This window comes from Aquarana catesbeiana, linkage group LG11 (assembly GCF_042186555.1).
Source record: "Aquarana catesbeiana isolate 2022-GZ linkage group LG11, ASM4218655v1, whole genome shotgun sequence".
NCBI lineage: Eukaryota > Metazoa > Chordata > Amphibia > Anura > Ranidae > Aquarana > Aquarana catesbeiana.
The window spans coordinates 215,905,265-215,927,193 of record NC_133334.1 but is presented as its reverse complement, the minus strand read 5'-3'; the positions used below and the strand labels follow the sequence as shown (position 1 = coordinate 215,927,193).

Here is a 21,929-nt window from a genome sequence, read left to right as displayed (position 1 = left end):
GCCTTATTATATCCCATTTCTATCATTTTTTCCACTTTTTGGTTATCTATTTTTAAATTCATTTCTTTTTCCCATTGATTTATATATTCTGGTCTTTCTTGTGCTTCCAAATCTGTCAGTATACTATAAATTTTTGATGTTCCGTTTTTTAATGGTGTTTCATTGCTACATAGCTTTTCCAGTGCAGTTAATTTTGTTTCATCTCTCAGTGGGTGTGGTATTGTGCTTACTAGGTGCCTTATTTGAATATAATTCCATTCATTCATCTTCCATCCATTCCTTTCCTCTATTTCTACTCGTGTTCTTATTTTGCCATTTCTAGTGATATCTTTCAGTCGTGGGTTACCTATTCCTTGAATTTCAAATATTTCCCTCCCAGGGGTGAAGAGATTTGATCCTGTGAGTGCTAATAGTGGTGAATTATATTTCCATTCATTCTTTAAGTGAATGGTGTCCCAAATTTTAAATACATTTTTTGTTATTTCGTGCGTGTCGGTGTCCAATATTCTATATTTCCGTGGAATCCAAATATTCTTATGTAGTGTGGCTCCACTTATTGTGTTTTCCATTTCCACCCATTTTTTTTTCATTTTTCTCATTTGTCCACTCTAACATTCGTGTTAAAACTATGGCTTTATAGTACCTACTTATATCTGGGACGGCAAGACCCCCATGCTCCTTTTTCCTTGTGATCAGCGTGTATTTAATTCTTGGTTTTTTATTAAGCCATATGTATTTTAGCCGGATTGTTTTAATTATTTTAAAAAAGCTCTGCGGGATTTTTACTGGTAACATCTGTAATCTGTAATTTATTTTAGGTAATATCGTCATCTTAAACATATTTATTCTTCCAATCCATGAAAGTGGCTGTATTCTTAACTTTTTCATTTCTTCTTTGACCTCATTGATCAGTGGAATAAAGTTTGCCTGATAAATTTTTTCGACTCTAGGAGTTATTTTAATTCCAAGGTAATTGAGTTCTTTTACCCAAGTGAATGGGAATTCTTTTTGTAAAAACTGAACTTCCTTTTCCTCTAGACCTATGTTTAATATTTCCGTTTTTATTGGATTAATTTTGAAGTTTGACAGTTCTCCGTATTTTTTAATTTCTTTCAGTATGTTTGGGAGTGACACTCTTGGGTTGGATACGTACATCAAGATGTCGTCCGCGTAGGCAGCGATCTTATGCTCTTTTCCTCCTAGTTTCGCTCCTTCTACCTCTTTGTTATTGCGGAGTGTTACTAATAGTGGTTCTAAGGCCAATACATATAATAGTGGAGACAGTGGACAGCCTTGCCGTGTTCCATTGTGCATCTTAATTTTTGGAGAGAGTCTACCGTTTACTTTTACGACTGCTGTCGGGCCATTATACAAATTTGTTATCCACTTCATCATTTTTGTCCCAATACCCAAGTGCCGCAATGTATCCATCATGAAACCCCAGTCTACCCTGTCAAATGCTTTTTCTGCATCCAATGACAGGAATAGAACTGGGGTCTCATTCTGCACCTTCTTGTGCAACATCAATAATGATTTTAGGCTGTTGTCCCGCCCCTCTCTCCCCGGGACAAAACCAGTTTGGTCCGGGTTGATCCGCAGTGGGATTAGTTTTTTTATCCTAGTGGCCAGGATCTTGGAGTACAGCTTCGTATCAGCGTTCAATAGGGCTATTGGCCTGTAGCTTGAGCAGTTAACTTTGTCTTTCCCTTCTTTTGGTAGTATTGTAATATGAGCTAATAACGATTCACTTCTTATTTCTTCATCTTCCCCTAAGGAATTCATATATTCTAATAGTTTTGGAGTCAGCTGTTCTTCAAATTTTTTATAGTATTTGACCGTAAACCCGTCTGGTCCTGGGCTTTTTCCTACGGGAGTTTCCTTTAATGCCAGTTTTACCTCTTCATGCGTAATATTTTTTTCCAATTCTTCTAGTTGGTCTATTTTTAGTTTTGGTAAGTTTGCTTTTTTTAAATATTCTTGTATCTTCTTTGTTCTTGTATTCGCTTCTTTCCAACTTTCCTGTCCTTTTATTGCATAAAGGGAGCTGAAGTATTTTTGAAATGTTATCACTATATCTGTGGTTTTATTTACCACTTCTCCTTTTTCATTTTTGATCTTCTCAATGTAATTCAAAGACTTCTTTTTTTTTACCAGATTTGCTAGGTATTTTCCTGGTTTATTAGCCCATTTATATTTTTCTTGTACTACTCTGTTGTAGTCCTTCCTTTCTTCTTGTTCCATCCAGTCTTTTAATTGCTCTCTCTTTTGAGATAGTAGGCCGAAGATTTTGTTGTTTACTTGATTTTTGTGTTTTCGTTCCAATTCATAAATTTCTTTAATTATTTGTTGCATGTTTGTTTTCCTTTCCTGTTTTTTTCTTGCCCCTATAGCTATTAACTTGCCCCTAATAACAGATTTATGCGCCTCCCATATTGTTGCTTTCGATACTTCTGGTGTATCGTTTTCTTCAAAATATCTTTTAATTTCTTCTATGATGCTTATTTCGGTCTCACTGTCTTCTAATAAAGTTTCGTTGATTCTCCATGGACCCCTTTCAAGGACTTCTCCTTTTATTTTCATTCTCAAGATTACTGGGCTGTGATCTGAGGCGGTTATTATGCCTATTTTTGTTTCTTCTATTTCTTCCAAGTTTCTATGTTCGACCATGATGTAATCCAATCTGGAGTAAATTTTGTGTACTGTTGAGTAGAATGTGTAGTCCTTTGTGCTGGGGTGCTGAATTCTCCAAGGGTCTATTAGTTGTTGTTCATATAATGTTCTTTTTAATTTCTTTAGTTGATTTACCTCTTTGTCCCTTACTCTTGAGGTACTGTCCATTTTATTATCCATGCTGAAGTTGAAGTCTCCAGCTAGTATTAATTTCCCTTGCTTGAATTCCATTAGTATTTTAATTATATCTATCAAATATTTTTTAGGGTTCTTATTAGGACAGTAGACATTGGCCAATGTATATTTTACCCCATGTATAGTTCCTGTAATAAAAAGATATCGACCCTCCGGGTCTATTTTCCTTTGATCTATTAGAAAACGTACATTTTTCCCTATACCGATGGCTACTCCTTTGGCCCTTCTTATTGGCGAGTCTCCTTGATACCATGTTGGTATGTTTCTTGAATAAATTTTGGCACTTGAGTTTTGGGTTATATGCGTCTCCTGTAGGAAAATTATTTCTGCTTTACTTTTTTCTAGTTCTCGGAGGATGATATTTCTCTTCCCTGGGGAATTTAGTCCTCGGACATTGTAAGAGATTATTTTTATGCTGTTTACATTTTCCATTCTTGTGCCTTTTCTTCCCCGCCCGTCCTCCGGCCCTCCCCCCCACGCGGTCCCCCTAGGAGACCGGATGGAGGGGACACCCAGCGGACGCACGGGGTCTCCTCATCTCTTGTCTCAGAATAGGTGTGCCTATGTAACCACTCATGTGACTCAGACCTCTCCCTCCCCACCCTCCCTCCCCCTCCCCTCCCTCCTCCCACCCTCCCCCTCCCTTTTTTCTGATATGGGTTTTTTACCCCCATATTCTCTAGAGCTGAGAGCATTTTACTTTGTTTTGTGGGGCACGCTCTGCCCCCTCTGCTCTATTTATTGTGAGGCGGAGCTCTGTAAGACACCCTATTACCCCCCTGCCTAAGCACTAATAGGGCGACCCCCTGTCCACTCCGTGAGTCCCTGTCTCCCTCTCCCTGCGTTTTTGTTGTGTTTTACCAATCCTTTCACTTTCCTTTTTTTCCCATCCCATCAACCCCAGCCCCCCCCCCCCCCTTTCCACTCTAAGGCCCCTTGCACCGTTGTGTGGTATTTTCTCAGATATTAATTTCCTCGAGAGTCCACATCTTGATGTCTGATCCTTGAATTTACTTGCCACTGTAGGTCATCTCTTGCCGTTATTCGCTCCTGACTATTTGCGTATTTTTCCAGTTCTGGGGAGGGGATTTCTAGTTTGTTGCAAAAGTCCGGAATCTCCTCCACATGTCTTAGCCTTGCACTTATTCCGTTTTTCCTTGCTATTAGACATGCTGGAAAACCCCAGTTGTATTGAATTTCTTGCTCCCGGAGGATTTCTAATAATGGCTTTAGTATCCGTCGTCTTTTCAACGTTTCTTGAGATAAGTCTTGAAATATTTGTAATTTACCTCCCGCAAACTCTATTTGTGTTTTCCTCTTTAGGTTTATCCAGATCTGTTTTTTTTCTTCCCATTTTTCAAAGCGTACGATTACATCTCTAGGTGTTTCCCTTGCAAACCTTTGAGTTTTTTTTACTCGAAAGACACTTTCTATTCCTATTGTGTTAGTTGTTTCCTTTCCCAAGATTTGGTTGAAGAGATTGTTCATTTTTTCTATTAGATTTTCTGCTTGTTCTGTTTCCGGTAACCCACGTATTCTCAAGTTTTTCTTTTTATCTCTATTTTCTTGCTCTTCTATTTTATATGATTGTTCCTGTTGTTCCCGTTTTAATTTCTTTATTTCATCTTCTAGTTCCTTTATGTTTTTTTGATGTAGGTCTACTTTGATCTCTACTTCTTCCACTCTGTTTAACATATATCCCATATCTTTATGGAGTGTTGACATCTCTGCTTTTAGGGAATTCTCTAGTGCCGCAAACATTTTTTCCATATCCTGTTTTCTTGGCAACTGTGGCCCTTGTTGTCCTTCCTCCTTTCCTCTGTCTTCCTCTCCCATTTCTGGCTCCATTCTGGGTTCTGAGAGGTGGCTGGTTTCTGTTTGTACTTTATACTGGCCTTTTTTATCCTTGTTGTCCTTCTCTTTTGTATCTATTTGTCTGCCCTTTGAACCCACTTGTTTCTCTCCTTCTCCGATTCCTTGCTGTATATACCTGTTCATAGGGCCTGGACTTGGGCCTAGGCTGGTCCTAGGTGATTTCGGTATTGCTCCCGCACTTCTTGTTGTTTTCCCCTTCATGTTTGTTTCTATGGCTGGATTTATAAGATCTTCAAAGCTGCCTTCCAGAATACCCCTTGATTGGGATTTCTTAATGATGAAAAAATCTCCCAGCCTTTTTAAATTGACTTATTTTTACTAATATTTCTTTTATTCCGTTCTCATACCCGGCATCCTCCCCACAATCCAATAATAGAAATAAATTAATGAGATATGAGTGGTCCCCGTTTTCCAGAAGTTATGTTACTACCTTAAATACATTAAGCATTCCTTAGTGCTGTTCAATTGTTTAAGCGTTCTTAAGCTGGAAAAAAAAAAAAAAAAAAAAAAAAAAAGGCTCAAAAACGCTCAAAAACGCTATTGCAAAAATGCTGAAAAAAAGCTGGAAAAAGTTAAAAAAAAAAAAAAAAAAAGTCACTGCAAAGACACCGGCGTCTTCACAGCGCTTTTCCAGCAGCCCGTGTGCATGGGGGCCCAGGTGCTCAGCAAAATAATTCAAATGTTTTAGCGATATAATGCAATCTAATTCAAGTATTCAGCAAGATGATTTATATATTCAGCAGTATAGTTCCAGTATAAGCTTATTTGTTCCACATTTTGTTACTATGGAATTTCTTCTTATTCTATAGTTTGTACTATCAAGCCTATAATTAGTACCCTTTGCAAAAAAAAAAAAAAAAAAAAAAAATTCACAAGAAAGGGAGATACTGCAGCAGCAGCAGCAGCAGCAGCAGGCAGGTGGGGGCTGGGAGACAACTCTTCCGTTGGCTTGTCTTTCTTTCACCTTCTCCTTCTCTTCTCCCCTGTTCCCCCCCCCTGTTTTTATTGTTTTTCTTAGCTCACTTGATTCTACTTTTTCAGCTCTTTCGCCTTTTCCCCTGCTTGTTCACTTCAAGACAATTGCAATAGAAGAGCCAAAAGAGGAGGAAAAAACAAAAACAAAAAAAAAACGCTCCAAAAACGCTCAAAGACGCTATTGCAAAAACGCTGAAAAAAGTAAAAAAAAAAAAAAAAAAAAAAAAAAAAAAAAAGTCACTGCAAAGACACTAGCGTTTTCACAACGTTCTCCCAACAGCCCATGTGCATGAGGGCCCAGGTGCTCATAAAAATAATTCAAATGTTTTAGCGGTATAATGCAATCTAATTCAAGTATTCAGCAAGATGATTTATATGTTCAGCAGTATAGTTCCAGTATGAGCTTATATGTTCCACATTTTGTTACTATGAAATTTCTTCTTATTCTATAGTTTATACTATCGAGCCTATAGTTAATACCATTTGCAAAAAACAAAAACAAAAAAAAGACCAAAAAAAAAAAAAAAGGATCACAAGAAAGGGAGCTACTGCAGCAGCAGCAGCAAACAGGTGGGGGCTGGGAGACAACTCTTCCGTTGGCTTGTCTCTCATTCACCTTCTCCTTCTCCCCTGTTCCCCCCCCTGTTTTTATTGTTTTTCTTAGCTCACTTGATTCTACTTTTTATTTAAAAAATACGGTACTTATCTTTTAGTTGTTGTTGAATTTGGGACAAAAAGGGACGCTCACTACAGCTTGTTGCAGTCAGACGCAGGTACAAACTTCCTCTGGCTTACTCCACAAGACAGCTCAGTGAGTGATGAGCAGGGGGGGCGGGGAGGGAAGCTACCTACACCTTCTCATCAGGCCGATCATTCCTCTCAGCTGCAGGGAGAGGGTTCTCAGGATCCTCACGCCGTGCACAGAGCCATTACCAGGCTCCTCCCTCCCTCCAAAAATCCAATTATAACTTATGAGACACTCCTAATGCTGCGTACACACGAGCGGACTTTCCGGCATACTTGGTCCAGCGGACCAGAGTCCGCCGGACAATCCGACCGTGTGTAGGCTCCGGCGGACTTTTCCGGCTGACTTTTTCCCAAAAGCTCACTGGACCTAGATTTGAAACATGTTTTAAATCTTTCCGTCGGACTCAGTTTCTGGCGGAAAGTCCGCTCGTCTGTGTGCTGGTCCGATGGAAAGCGTGCTCGTCTGTATGCTAGTTCAACAGACCAGATACGACACAAGGACAGGGTATTGCATTTCGCGCTTGCGGCAATAGGAAAAACAAATTTTACTATTGTGGCGAACGCGGGGCATACCAGGCTCTTAGGTCTGGTATGGATTATAAAGGGAACCCCTACGCTGAAAAAACGGCATGGGGTCCCCCCTAAAATCCATACCAGACCCCGATCCGAGCACGCAGCCCGGCCGGTCAGGAAAGGGGGTGGGGATGAGCGAGCGCCCCCCCCCCTCCTGAACCGTGCCCTCAACATTTGGGGTGCCTTGGGGGAGGGGGGCCCTGCGGGGGGAGCGGAGAAGAACCAACTGGACGCCGGGAGAAGAGGAACCAGAGGGACCCCCGAAGCCGGCAGAAGACCCCCAAAACCGGAGGAAGACCCCCCTGGAGCTGTTTAATAAATTATTTTAAAAACTTGTGTAGTGTGTTTTATTATTGATGCTTTTTCCCTAGGCGAATAGGTAGGGGTACCATGTACCCCATACTCATTCACATAGGGTGGGGGGCCGGGATCTGGGGGCCCTCTTATTATAGGGGGCTCCCGTATTCCGATAAGCCCCCCGCCCGCAGACCCCGACAACCAACGGCCAGGGTTGTTGGGAAGAGGCCCTTGTCCTCATCAACATGGGGACAAGGTGCTTTGGGGGAGGGGGGCCCCCCAGGGCCCCCCTCCCCCAAAGCACCCCCCCATGTTGAGGGCATGCGGCCTGGTACGGTTCAGGAGGGGGGGGCACTCGCTCGTCCCCATCCCCTTTCCTGACCAGCCGGGCTACGTGCTCAGATCGGGGTCTGGTATGGATTTTAGGGGGGACCCCACGCCGTTTTTTCGGCATAGGGGGTTCCCTTTATAATCCATACCAGACCTAAGGGCCTGGTATGCCCCGCGACGGGGCTCGCAAGGTGTCAATCTCGCCGATAAAAGCAGCAAGATTGACTTCCTTTTCTAGTCCCGTCGTACCTGAGTCACGTTCAAAATGAACGGACTTGTCCATCTGTGGGCAAGTCCGTTCATTCTGAAAGTCCGCCGTAACTCCGGCGAAAGTCCGTCGGAAAGACGGGCGGATTTAGCCCGCTGGAAAGTCTGGTCGTGTGTGGGCAAGTCTGTCCGTTTTAAAGTCTGGCGCACCTGGCGGACAAAGTCCGTCGGAAAGTGTGCCTGACCAAGTATGCCAGAAAGTCCGATTGTGTGTACGCAGCATAACTGCATATTTTTAAAGCATTACAGATGTGCGTGTTCACCAGATTCTATCAGAATACAATGATGACGTTTTAGGCAGGTTTAAAAAATGCTGTAAATTAAGAATGCTTTCGAAATAGTGTTAATAGTTTAACTTTTTATCAATTAACAAAATATAAAGTAAATGAGCAGAAGAGAAATGCAAATCAACTCAATATTTGCTGTGACTACCCTTTGCCTTCAAAACAGCATCAGTTCTTCTAGGTACACTTGCACTCAATTTTTTCCAAACATCTTGGAGAACTGACTACACATCTTCTGTGGATGTAGGTTGCCTTCTATCTCCTGTCTCCTTCTGTTTCTTCATGCAATCCCAGGCAGATTCAATGATGTTGAGATCAGGTCTCTGTGGGGACTAAACCATCTTTTCCAGGATTCCCTGTTCTTTTTTACACTGAAGATAGTTCTTAATGACATTGGCTGTATGTTTGGAGTCATTTTCCTTCTGCATAAAAACTTTGGGACCAATCACATGCCTCCCTGATGGTATAGCATGATGGATAAGTTTCTGTTTGTATTTCTCAGCATTGAGGACACCATTGATCCTGACCAAATCTCCAACTCCATTTGCAGAAATGCAGCCTCTTACAACTTGCAAGAAATCTCCACTATGCCTCACTGTTACCTGCAGACACTCATGATTGTACCGCTCTCCAGCCTTTTCAGTGAACAAACTGTCTTCTGCTACAGCCAAATATTTCAAATTTGGACTTCTCAGTCCAGAGCACCTGCTGACATTTTTGCCATCCTCTGCCTATGTAATGTAAACACAGGCAGAGGAAGTGATGTCACCTCTCCACGTGGAATCCTTTTTGGTTCCAGAGAAAGGAGAGAGGACATCCAAACATGAGTTGCACCAACACTATACTGACACAGTACACGTAGGCACACATTTCACCCTCGATCGCCCCCCAGTTAACCCCTTCACTCTCTGCCACTGTGCACTGTACTGGTGTCACTTGTGACACTAATCAGCGTTAGAGCAAGTAATAGTAGGCCCAGGTAGGTCTAGGGTACCCCCCTAAACCCCCCTAATAAAGGTTTAACCGCTTGATCACCCCCCAGTTAACCCTTTCACCCCCTGTCATGGTGTCACTAATATAGTGTACAGATCTCTTTTCTGATCGCCATATTAGTGTCATGGGTGATGCTAGTTAGTTGGTTAGTTTCACCGTCTTTTATAGCGTCAGGTTACCCCCATATATTACTGAATAAAGGTTTTAACCCCTTGATAATCCCCCAGTTAACCCTTGCACCCCGTCACCAGTGATCACTGTATTAGTGTCACGGGTGACGCTGGTTAGTTAGTTAGTTAATTTTTTTATAGCGTCAGGGCACCCGCCATATATTACCAAATAAAAGTTTAACCCCCTGATCGCCCGGCGGGTGACATCTGTTAGGTTTTAGCGTTAGTTAGGGTAAGTGTCAATCCCAGGCAGTGTCAGATTAGTGCCAGTAGCGCTAACACCTATGCACGCACCATACACCTCCCTTACTAGTATAGGGTCTGAACGGATCAATATCTTTGATCTGATCAGATCTATATTAGGGTCCCCAGTAGTATAGTGTTCCCAAAAATGTGGCATTAGCAGGATCAGCCCAGATGCCTGCCAGGACCTGAGTTTAGCCCCTCCTTCCAGCCCAGCCCAGCCCACCCAAATGCAGTATCAATCGATCACTGTCACTTACAAAACACAACACACACAACTGCAGCATTCGCAGAGTCAGGCCTGATCATTGTGAACACTAACAGTTTTTTTGGTAGTGATTGAAGCAGGCTCTGACAATAAGGTGCTCTTTTTGCCTGTGAGTTGCACTAGCTATACCTATAAATTTAGAGGCCAAAATGTCCAAACAGAGGTACACTAGTAAAGAGGCCTACACGTTGCTGAGCATGACAGATGAGAGGGAAGGGGCAGCTGCCTCACTGTCAGATTCAGGCTCAGTATATGAACCAGTACACAGCAGCGGCATCCTGACAGATAGCTTTGATGACAAAGTAGTGGTCCCTGCTAAGGTCAGGCATACCTAACCCCGTTCTTCTGTTGTTGAGGTGCAACAACCACAGGGCTCTCATATGGAGCACAGAGACAGTACTGGTGCCGCTCATCCTTCTGGTGAACTGGCAAGCACCAGCAGCCTAGTACACCCTGGTCGTAGACAAACCAGCACTGCAGTATCACGTGGTGACGTGGCGAGTCCCATAATTGCAGTTCAAGCTGGTGCAGTGGCTAGCACAAGTAGTGTCCCGCAGCCACCAAGAAGACAAAGACAGGCCTGTCAAGCCCATAGTGCCCTTCCCACTGCATTTGCCAATACTAATTGGGAGCCCACCACTTCTGCAGCGCCCGTACTTCCCCACATTCACTAGCCAACCTGGCATTCAGGTGGAAACAGTTGATTTTATATCACTTGATTTTTATTTGCTGTTTTTCACGGAAGATCTCTATAGATCTATTGTGGACCAAAGCAATTTGTATGCTGGTCAATTCATCGCCACTACTCCCCAGTTGACCCTTGCGAGAGATTGGAAACCTATTACGGTTTCCGAATTTAAGACCTTTCTGGGCCTATCTCTCCTCATGGGCATAACTAAAAAGAGTGAGTTGCGGTCATATTGGTCCACTGACCCAATTCATCATATGCCCGTATTCTCTGCTTCCACGACCAGGGCTAGATACGAGCAGATCTTGCGGTTTATGCACTTCAATGACAATGAACTCTGTCATCCTCGGAGTGCCCTGGATTTGATCGTCTTCACAAAATTCGGTCCCTCGTAATCCACTTCAACCAACAGTTTGCAGCCTTGTTTACTCCCGATCAAGTTGTCTTCGTTGACGAGTCCCTGATTACATTTTTTGGGACTGGGGTCAAGTTGTATAAGCTCTGTGACAGGGCAACAGGCTATACATATAGTTTTATGGTTTACGAGGGAAAAGATAGTCACATGGAGCCCCACAATTGCCCAGACTACATAGGGAGCGCTGGCAAGATTGTTTGGGACTTGGTGTCACCCTCATTCGGAAAGGGATACCACTTGTATGTGGACAATTATTACACAAGCGTGCCAATTTTTAGTCACCTTTTTGACTGTGGAATTGGCGCATGTGGCACCATGTGATCTAATCTTCGGGGCTTTCCCCAACGGCTTGCAGAATCCCGACTTAGACAGGGGAAGACACCCCAAGCTATTTGCTGAGAGGCATGTTGAGTCCATTGAATATTTTATGTTTTGCCACAAGTTTCAGGAAAATTAATTTATTTTTTTATTTTTATTTTTTTACACAAGGTTGTCACTGAATGATATATTGCTCACATAAGCGGAGAGTCCACATGTGAGAGACTTTTTGGGAGCCTAGCTGCGTACAGGACCCCGAAAACCAATCACTGCCTTCAGGATTTCTAAGGGCGTAAATTTTTCATTCCACTCCTCACTACCTATCACAGTTTTGGAGGCCATGAAATGCCAAGATAGCACAACCCCCCCAAATGACCCCATTTTGGAAATTAGACACCCCAAGCTGTGTGCTGAGAGGCATGTTGAGTCCATGTAATATTTTATATTTTGCCAAGAGTTTCAGGAAAATTACAAACTTTTGGCACTAAATGATATATTGCTCAAACATGCCATGGGTATATGTGGAATTACATATTACAATATTCTGTTGCTTCTCCTGAGTACAGGGATACCACGTGTGTGGGACATTTTGTCAGACTAGCCGTGTACAGGACCCCGAAAACCAAGAACCGCTTTCAGGCTTTCCAAGGGCGTAAATTTTTTATTTCACTTCTCACTACCTATCACAGTTTCCGAGGCCATGAAATGCCCAGATAGCACAAAACCCTCCCAAATGACCCCATTTTAAAAAGAAGACACCCCAAGGTATTTGCTAAGAGGCATTTGTTTTGGAAAATGAGGAAAGAAAAAGGAAACATTTTTTTTTTCTTTTTTCAATTTCCAAAGTTTGTGACAAAAAGTGAGATCTGCAAAATACTCAACATGCCTCTCAGCAAATAGCTTGGGGTGTCTACTTTCCAAAATGGGGTCATTTGGAGGGGTTTTGTGCTATCTGGGCATTTCATGGCCTACAAAACTGTGATAGGTAGTGAGGAGTGAAATCAAAAATTTACGCCCTTAGAAAGCCTGAAGGCAGTGCTTGGTTTTCGAGTCCTGTACTTGGCTAGACTGCCAAAAAGTCCCACACATGTGGTATCCCCGTACTCAGTAGAAGGAGCAGAATATATTTTGGAGTGTAATTTCACATATAAACATGGCATGTTTGTGCAATATAACATTTCAGTGACAACTTTGTGTAAACATTTTTTTTTTGTAATTTTTCAATCACTTGTGACAAAAAAAAAATATTCAATGTGTTCAACAAGCCTCTCAGCAAATTCCATAGTTTGTAGACGCGATAACTTTTGCGCAAACCAATAAATATACGCTTATTGAATTTTTTTTTACCCGAGACATGTGGCTGAATGCATTTTGGCCTAAATGTATAACTAAAATTCAGTTTATTGTATTTTTTTTATAACAAAAAGTAGAAAATATAATTCTTTTAAAACAATTTCGGTCTTTTTTCATTTATATCGCACTCTCTTACAGAGGGGACAGGACCGTTTGTGAGACAGTGGAGTGTTCTCAGAGCGGGAGAGGACACATCAGCACAGCGCCTTTATATTGGTTTGACTTGATACCGAGTGGTGCGCTCATAGCACCTATTAAATGTGAGCACCCTAATATAGAGACTATTGTCATTTTAAATAAAACTGTTAAAACGGTAATACACTATCCAGTTTCCTCTGTTTTCCATATGAATATTGCTGTAAGCAACCATCCAAGGATCTGAATGCTGACCATAAACCCAGAGGTGGTTTAAAAGCGTGTTTTGACCGAGCTTCGGTGCAAGGTCACGCGCTCTAAGGTGAGCGCATACACCAAAGGGGGGGTACAAGAGTGGACACAAGCATTTTAATGTTATATCATCTGTTTTATCATCTGCAATGAGCACCAGAAGAATGGTGTAGTTATGAATAGACTTTATGCTGCAATTTTATGGACACAGATTAATACATGAATTAGTTTGGCACAAGAGCACTTTAAACACAGTTCACTTTATTTCTATATTTTATAATTGTATATTGATGCACCTTTATATAGATGTATGTAAATTACAGATTGTCACTGCAATTGTCGCAGTATTGCAATTATCGCACAGGGTTGCAAATTTCTCTATTGCATATGAATGCTACATGTGTGTGTGTATAGAGGTGTGTATGCTACACAGGTTGTCATTGGGAGGATCACATAGGATTGCATATTTTATTGTTCATGATTGCAACTTATAATCACATAAGATTGCATTATTAAAGTCACTAGATTTTTTATATAGGAATAGTATATCCACTATTTAACTGCAGCCAATAATATCTGGTTTAGTACGGTTATCGTATGATTACATTTGGATAGCGCAGCATTATATTGGTATGAAATTAAAACTTACTGCTAAAGTGGTATTAAACCCACAACTAAAAATGTAATATAATATTATTATTATATATTGTAGCTTACTCAATATATTGTAATGTTGTAATATATTGTAGCTTACTTAATCATTAGATATGGTGGCTGAATTAGTTTAGTTCCTTTTTTTAGGCTTTTTATCTGTTTTCACCTGATGATCTGGCCAGTGAAGCCAGCCATAAATGGATCAACATTCGACTGGTTTAGCAAGTACCAGACAAATTTTGATCAATGTATGGGCTAGCTGGTTGTACACAAGTCGATCTATCGCCAGCCCATTGGGTTTTTCCTGAAGAGCACTGTGATTGCCACTGGCTATAGCCGGCAATAGGGATGAGCCGAACACCCCCCCGGTTCGGTTCGCACCAGAACCTGCGAACGGACCGAAAATTTGCACGAACGTTAGAACCCCATTGACGTCTATGGGACTCGAACGTTTGAAATCAAAAGTGCTCATTTTAAAGGCTAATTTGCATGGTATTGTCCTAAAAAGGGTTTGGGGACCTGGGTCCTGCCCCAGGGGACATGTATCAATGCAAAAAAACTTTTAAAAACGGCCGTTTTTTCTGGAGCAGTGGTTTAATGATGCTTAAAGTAAAAAAAAACCTGAAATATTCCTTTAAATATCGTACCTGGGGAGTGTCTATAGTACGCCTGTAAAGTGGCGTGTGTTTCCCATGCTTAAAACAGTCCCTGCACAAAATGTAATTTTTAAAGGAAAAAAAGTCATTTAAAACTGCTTGCGGCTCTAATGTAATGTCGGGTCCTGGCAATATGGATGAAAATCAGTGAGACAAACGGCATGGGTACTCCCCAGTCCATTACCATGCCCTTTGGGTCTTGTATGGATATTAAGGGGAACCCTGCACCCAAATTAAAAAAGGAAACAGCAGTATACAGGCTCTGTACTCTGAACAGCAGTATACAGGCGGTGCAAACAAGACAGGGACTGTAGGTTTGTTGTTAAGTAGAATCTGTTTGTAATTTTGAATGGGTACATTTTTAACCTGTTTAGCTCCAGCAAAAAAATCTATTTTAAGCTTTTTGGAAAACATAGGGAAGGGTTATCACCCCTGTGACATTTGTTTTGCTGTCTGTTCTCCTCTTCAGAAGATTGAACATCACTTTTTGTCGCAATGACAAATGTTTTTTGAAAACTTGGGTTTTTTTGTGAAACAAGGATTGGTGATAAAGCATCAGTGGAAAGGAGAAATGTTTTTCCCATATTAACTCTTACAGGAGAGAATTTCCCTTCCTAGGGGTAGATTTCATCTCACTTCCTGTTGTCTCCTTCCGTTTGCAAGTAGGAGTCGTTTGTAAGTTGGTTGTTTGAAAGTAGGGGCCTGCCCTATATACTCAGCAGAAATTTGGGCCTTAGGTGTTGTTGTGGCCACAACACTGTAAGCCCTCACAGGGCCCTGCTGTGAAATATTAGTTCAAGAATTGTAATTACATGCCCCTGTTGAACAGGGGCAGAAAAATTGGGCCTTTGGTGATGGTGGTGGTGCTGGTGCCACAACACTGTAAGTCCTCACTCGCTCTTGGTGGGCGCAGAAATGGGCCCTGCTGTGAAATATTAGATCAAGAATTGTAATTACATGCCCCTGTTGAACAGGGGCAGAAAAATTGGGCCTTTGGTGATGGTGGTGGTGCTGGTGCCACAACACTGTAAGTCCTCACTCGCTCTTGGTGGGCGCAGAAACGGGCCCTGCTGTGAAATATTAGATCAAGAATTATAATTACATGCCCCTGTTTAACAGGGGCTGAAAAATTGGGCCTTTGGTGGTGGTTGTGGTGTTGGTGCCACAACACTGTAAGTCCTCACTTGCTCTTGGTGGGCACAGAAACGGGCCCTGCTGTGAAATAATAAATCAAGAATTGTAATTACATGCCCCTGTTGAACAGGGGCAGAAAAATTGGGCCTTTGGTGGTGGTGCTGGTGCCACAACACTGTAAGTCCTCACTCGCTCTTGGTGGGCGCAGAAACAGGCCCTGCAGTGAAATATTAGATCAACAATTATAATTACATGCCCCTGTTTAACAGGGGCTGAAAAATTGGGCCTTTGGTGGTGGTGCTGGTGCCACAACACTGTAAGTCCTCACTCACTCTTGGTGGGCACAGAAACGGGCCCTGCAGTGAAATATTAGATCAAGAATTGTAATTACATGCCCCTGTTTAACAGGGGCAGAAAAATTGGGCCTTTGGTGGTGGTGCTGGTGCCACAACACTGTAAGTCCTCACTCGCTCTTGGTGGGCGCAGAAACGGACCCTGCTGTGAAATATTAGATCAAGAATTGTAATTACATGCCCCTGTTTAACAGGGGCAGAAAAATTGGGCCTTTGGTGGTGGTGGTGGTGCTGGTGCCACAACACTGTAAGTCCTCACTCGCTCTTGGTGGGCGCAGAAACGGGCCCTGCTGTGAAATATTAGATCAAGAATTGTAATTACATGCCCCTGTTGAACAGGGGCTGAAAAATTGGGCCTTAGGCACTGGTGCTGGTGCCACAACACTGCAACCCCTCACAGATACTCTAGTTGGAACGCAGGAACAAGCCCTGCTGCAATGTATTGCATCAAAAATTGTAATTACACGCCCCTGTTAAACAAGGTCTGAAAAATTGGGCCTTAGGCACTGGTACTGGTGCCACAACACTGCAACTTCTCACAGAAACTCTAGTTGGAACGCAGGAACGAGCCCTGCTGCAAAGTATTGCATCAAAAATTGTAATTACATGCCCCTGTTAAACAGGGGCTGAAAAATTGGGCCTTAGGCACTGGTGGCGGCGCCCAGAACCAAAAATGTTCTTACAAGCTATCAGCGTGATCATTGAGGAGGAAGAGGATAATTACTCAGGATAGTCACTCAGCATCAGCATAGGCAGCCTTTGAAGGGATCTGAGATTTAAAAAAAAATTATTTGGTTACATCAGCATCAGGTGCTTGGTAGCTGGTGGTGATCCAAGACTGATTCATCTTTATGAAGGTCAGTCGATCAACCGAGTCGGTGGACAGACGCACCCTGTGATCAGTTACAAAGCCTCCAGCAGCACTGAATGTGCGTTCCGAAAGAACGCTGGATGCAGGAAAGGGCAGTAGCTCAATTGCATACTGTGCAAGCTCTGGCCAGTGATCCATCCTCAAGACCCAGTAACCCAGAGGATTTTCGGTGGGAAAGGTGTCCAAGTCAGATCTTGCCCCTAGGTATTCCTGCACCATGTAAAACAGACACTGGCGATGGTTGCTGAAACCAATCATACCTTGGGGCTGCGGACTAAAAAATTGTCTGAACGCATCGGTCAGACGGCCACCTTCTCCACCGCTCCTTCTTTGACTGACCGAAGCCTCAGCAACACGTTGTCCAGAAACAGGAGTTTGTAACCTCCCAGTCTCTGGGAACGCGTTGCACAGACCTTTCTGCAAGGCCTCCTGAAGATGTTTCATCCTCTGCGACAGCAAGATAAGGTCCGCAACCTTACCCTTGTAACGTGGATCAAGGAGGGTTGCCAGCCAGTATTGGTCCTTCTTCTTGATACCACAAATTCGAGGATCCTTACGCAGGCTTTGCAGGATCAGGGAGGACATGCAGCGTAGGTTTGCTGAGGCATTCGGTCCGGAGTCCTCTGGGTCACTAAGGACGACATGGTCTGCAGCCACCTCCTCCCAGCCACGTACAAGTCAATGTGTTTCTTGGGACTGATCCCTTAAAGACTGCTGCTGATGCTGAGTGCCAGGCTCCACCTCCATACTGACACAATCCTCCTCCTCCTCCTCCTCGTCCTCTTCCTGTGTGATCGGCGGGCACGCAGGAACACTGTCTGGATAAAGGGGGCCTTGAGAGCTAAGGAAGTCCTCCTCTTCCTGCCTCTGTTCTGCCTCAAGTGCTCTGTCCATTATTCCATGCAGCGTGTGCTCTAACAGGTGGACAAGGGGGACAGTGTCACTGATGCATGCACTGTCACTGCTCACCATCCTCATGGCCTACTCAAATGGTGACAGGACAGTGCATGCATCCCTGATCATGGCCCACTGGCATGGGGAAAAAAAAACAAGCTCCCCTGACCCTGTCCCGGTGCCATAGTCGCACAGGTGCTCACTGATGGCCCTCTGCTGCGTGTGCAGCCGCTGCGGCATGGCCAACGTTGAGTTCCACCTGGTGGGCATGTCACAGATTAGGCAGTTCTTGGGCAGGTTAAACTCCTTTTGGTGGTCAGCCAGCCGAGCACTGGCATTATATGAAGGGCGGAAATGCACACAGACTTTCCTGGCCTGCCTCAGGACATCCTGTAAGCCCGGGTACCTGCCCAAGAACTGCTGCACCACCAAGTTAAGGACGTGCGCCAAACAGGGCACATGGGTCATTTGTCCCTGTCGGAGGGCAGAGAGGAGGTTGGTGCCATTGTCGCAATCCACCATTCCTGCCTTAAGTTGGTGTGGTGTCAACCACCTCTGAACCTGCCCCTGCAGAGCTGACAGAACCTCTGCCCCTGTGTGGCTCCTGTCCCCCAAGCACACCAGCTCAAGCACCGCATGGCATCTTTTGGCCTGCGGAGCACCGCTGGTTCCGAGGACAAATCATAGGAAGAGGCCATGGAGGAAGAAGAGGAGGGGGTGGAGGAGAGAGGTGTGTCACAATCATTAGTAGTGGCATTTTGGAGGCGTGGTGGCGGAACAACCTCCAACACTACTGCACCCTATCCTGCATCCTTCCCAGCTGCCAGCAGAGTCACCCAATGCGCGGTGAAACTTAGGTAACGTCCCTGTCCATGCCTGCTGGACCATGAGTCAGCGGTAATATGCACCTTACCGTTGACCGCCCTGTCCAGCCCTGTCCAGAGAGCCGGAATCGCCTTCCGTGAGAAAAAGTGGCGTTTGGGTACCTGCCACTGAGGAACCGCACATTCCACAAACTCACAGAAGGGGGCAGAGTCTATCAACTGAAAAGGCAGCAGTTGCAGTGCTAGCAATTTTGCCAAGCTAGCATTCAACCGCTGGGCATGTGGATGGCTGGGAGCGAACTTCTTTCGGCGGTGCAGCAGCTGGGGCAGGGAAATTTGCCTGGTACAATCTGACGTCGGTGTACCGAAAGCAGATTGCCCACAAGTACTTGGCTGTGACACACCTAATTCTACACCTTCATTCCTCTCAGTGCAGGTCTCAGAGAGGACTGAAGGTATAGTGGGGTTGGAGATCTCAGCTGACGAGGAGCAAGGAGAGGTCCTCTTTGTTCTTTGGTGTGGGTCTTTTAGATACGCTTGCCAATGAACTGCATGGCAGGTCAACATATGTCTGATCAAGCATGTGGTGCCCAAGCGGGAGATGTTTTGGCTACGCGAGATACGCTTGAGACATATGTTGCAAATAGCAGCGGTGCGATCTGATGCACTCGTCTCAAAAAAGGCCCACACCAAAGACCTTTTTGAATAACGCGCAGAGACTGCAGCGCCCTGCACATGCAGAGCTTTGGGGTGTGATGCAGTCAGTGTGCTGCCCTTAGGCTGGCCCCTGGAGGGCATCCTACCTCGTTGGTGATGTGCCTCCTCCTCCTCTCTCCTATCAGGCACCCATGTTGAGTCAGTGACCTCATCGTCCCCTCCCTCCTCATCACTGGAGCAAACCTGGCAGTATGCTGCAGCAGGGGGAGCATGACTGCCAGATTGCTGTCCTTCTTGGGCACCCCCTCTGTCCGTGCTCACGTTACTGCCTTCATCTAGCTCAGTATCATCATCAGAGCCTTCCAAACGCTGGGCATCCTTCTGGAGCATGTACCCAACACTGTGGTCAAACAGTTTGAGGGACTCCTCAGGAGGACATGGTGGGGCTAGGGAAGGAGTCACTGATGACATTGAGCCAAGGGAAGAGGCCGCTGCTTTGCCAGACAAAGTACCCTGAGCATGGGTGAGAGAGGATGAGGACGATGAGGATGGCTTGGTCATCCACTCGACCAAGTCTTCTGCATGTTGCTGCTCAACACGGCCAGCTGCCTGAAAAAAGGCCAAGCGTGTCCCACGGCCACGTGCTGATGAGGATGTACCGTCTCGACGACCAGCACTGTTGCCTCTAGACACAGAGCCAGCTTGCCCTCTTTATTGGCTTGTGACTGTCTGCCTCTCCTTGTTGGCCTTCCAGACATACTAATGGCCTGTAGCTGCACTAAGCTGGGATATATATATATATATATATATATATATATATATATATATATATATATATACTGATACTACAGCTAGCAAAATCAACTGCCTGCCTGTAGTATGAGAACACCACCAACCTTCTACAGGTAGCTTTAGCTGAACACTGTGCAGAGCTCACAAAAAACTAACTTGTAGCTTATTTAGCTGCCTGCGGTAGTGATAGGATCAGGAAAACACCACCAACCTTCTACAGGTAGCTTTAGGTGAACACTGTGCAAAGCTCGCCAAAAAATAACTTGTAGCTTATTTAGCTGCCTGCGGTAGTGATAGGATCAGGAAAACACCACCAACCTTCTACAGGTAGCTTTAGCTGAACACTGTGCAGAGCTCGCACTATACTAAATGATAGATGTATGAGATAAATCCGCGCAATGGATTAGGTATTTTGTTATGGGTGTGGCTGCTGCCTCTACAGATACAATACCACCTAGGTGGAATGTATTAGAATATGGTAAAAAAGCAGGAGTAGTATGGCGCTGCCCTTATGGAGATAAAACAGATTTTTTCTTTGTAGTGAACAATAACTCTATGTGTTACCCAGTATCCATAATTCCTAAAGTATTGCTTTTAAAGATGGTTATTATAAAACTGTGTGTGCCCAAAAAAATGAGAATTTTTATATTCAAATCTGTGACTGGTGCTGGATTCTTGCTAATAAAAGTAAAATAGCAACATAAGGTGCTTCAATTAATCAACAAAAGTGCATTATTCAAAATCAATAAAGTGACCAATGCTAAATCATACAAATTCATACAAAATTGTGCAAGATGTATAAGATAAATCCACGCAATGAATTAGGTATTTTGTTATGGGTGTGGCTGCTGCCTCTACAGATACAATACCACCTAGGTGGAATGTATTAGAAAAAAAAAAAAAAGCAGGAGTAGTATGGCGCTGCCCTTATGGAGATAAAACAGATTTTTTCTTTGTAGTGAACAGTAACTCTATGTGTTACCTAGTATCCATAATTCCTAAAGTATTGCTTTTAAAGATGATTGTTTATAAACCTGTGTGTGCCAAAAAATTGAGTGTTTTTATATTAATCTGTGATTGGTGCTGGATTCTTACTAATAAAAGTGAAATAGCAACATAAGGTGCTTCAATTAATCAACAGAAGTGCATTGTGCTAAATCAATAAAGTGACCAGTGCTAAATCATACAAATTCATACAAAATTGTGCAAATTATCCATCATAAATAGTGACTGATGCGCTGTAACCAGTTTTAATTGGATAGGAAAAGTTCCGTTTGTGAGAAAAAAGTTCTTTTTGGAGTGTTTTGAGGTGTTCAATCTTTGAGGATCAAATATCTGTAGGAAAACTTCTTATCCAGGTGCTGGTTCTTTAATTAATGCCTTGTCTTCATGCTCTGACAATGCTTGCACTCACCAGATTTTTTCTTCCCCTGCAGGGGTATAGGCGGTCACAGTGTCTGCCAGATATCGAATTCCCTTTGTTAGAGGTGCTGCAAGGCGGGCTACGGACGCCTTGCAGCACCTCTAACAAAGAGAATTCGATATCTTTTTCTTATGCTCGTTTTTTCATTTGAAATGTGAGTACATATATGTATTAAGCTTTAATAAAAGTTCTCTTATGGTTTTACGCGATGGGTATCCCTTCTTTCCTTTACATGTAAATACCACACCATAACATGCAAGTAAAGTTTGGTGGACATCCTTGATTGCTACACAGTGGCAGACACTGTGACCGCCTATACCCCTGCAGGGGAAAGAAAAATCTGGTGAGTGCAAGCATTATCAGAGCATGCAGACAAGGCACTAATTAAAGAACCAGCACCTGGATAAGAAGTTTTCCTACAGATATTTGATCCTCAAAGATTGAACACCTCAAAACACTCCAAAAAGAACTTTTTTCTCACAAACGGAACTTTTCCTATCCAATTAAAACTGGTTACAGCGCATCTGTCACTATTTATGATGGATAATTTGCACAATTTTGTATGAATTTGTATGATTTAGCACTGGTCACTTTATTGATTTTGAATAATGCACTTTTGTTGA

At 43.5% G+C, this 21,929-nt stretch overlaps 1 protein-coding gene across 1 annotated transcript in view; it reads right to left on the bottom strand.

Moving 5' to 3' along the window:
* The window catches only part of LOC141111734 (spexin prohormone 2-like), a 47,786-nt gene that overhangs the window by 7,689 nt on the left and 18,168 nt on the right, over window positions 1-21,929 (bottom strand). The gene's annotated exons all lie outside the window — the stretch shown is intronic.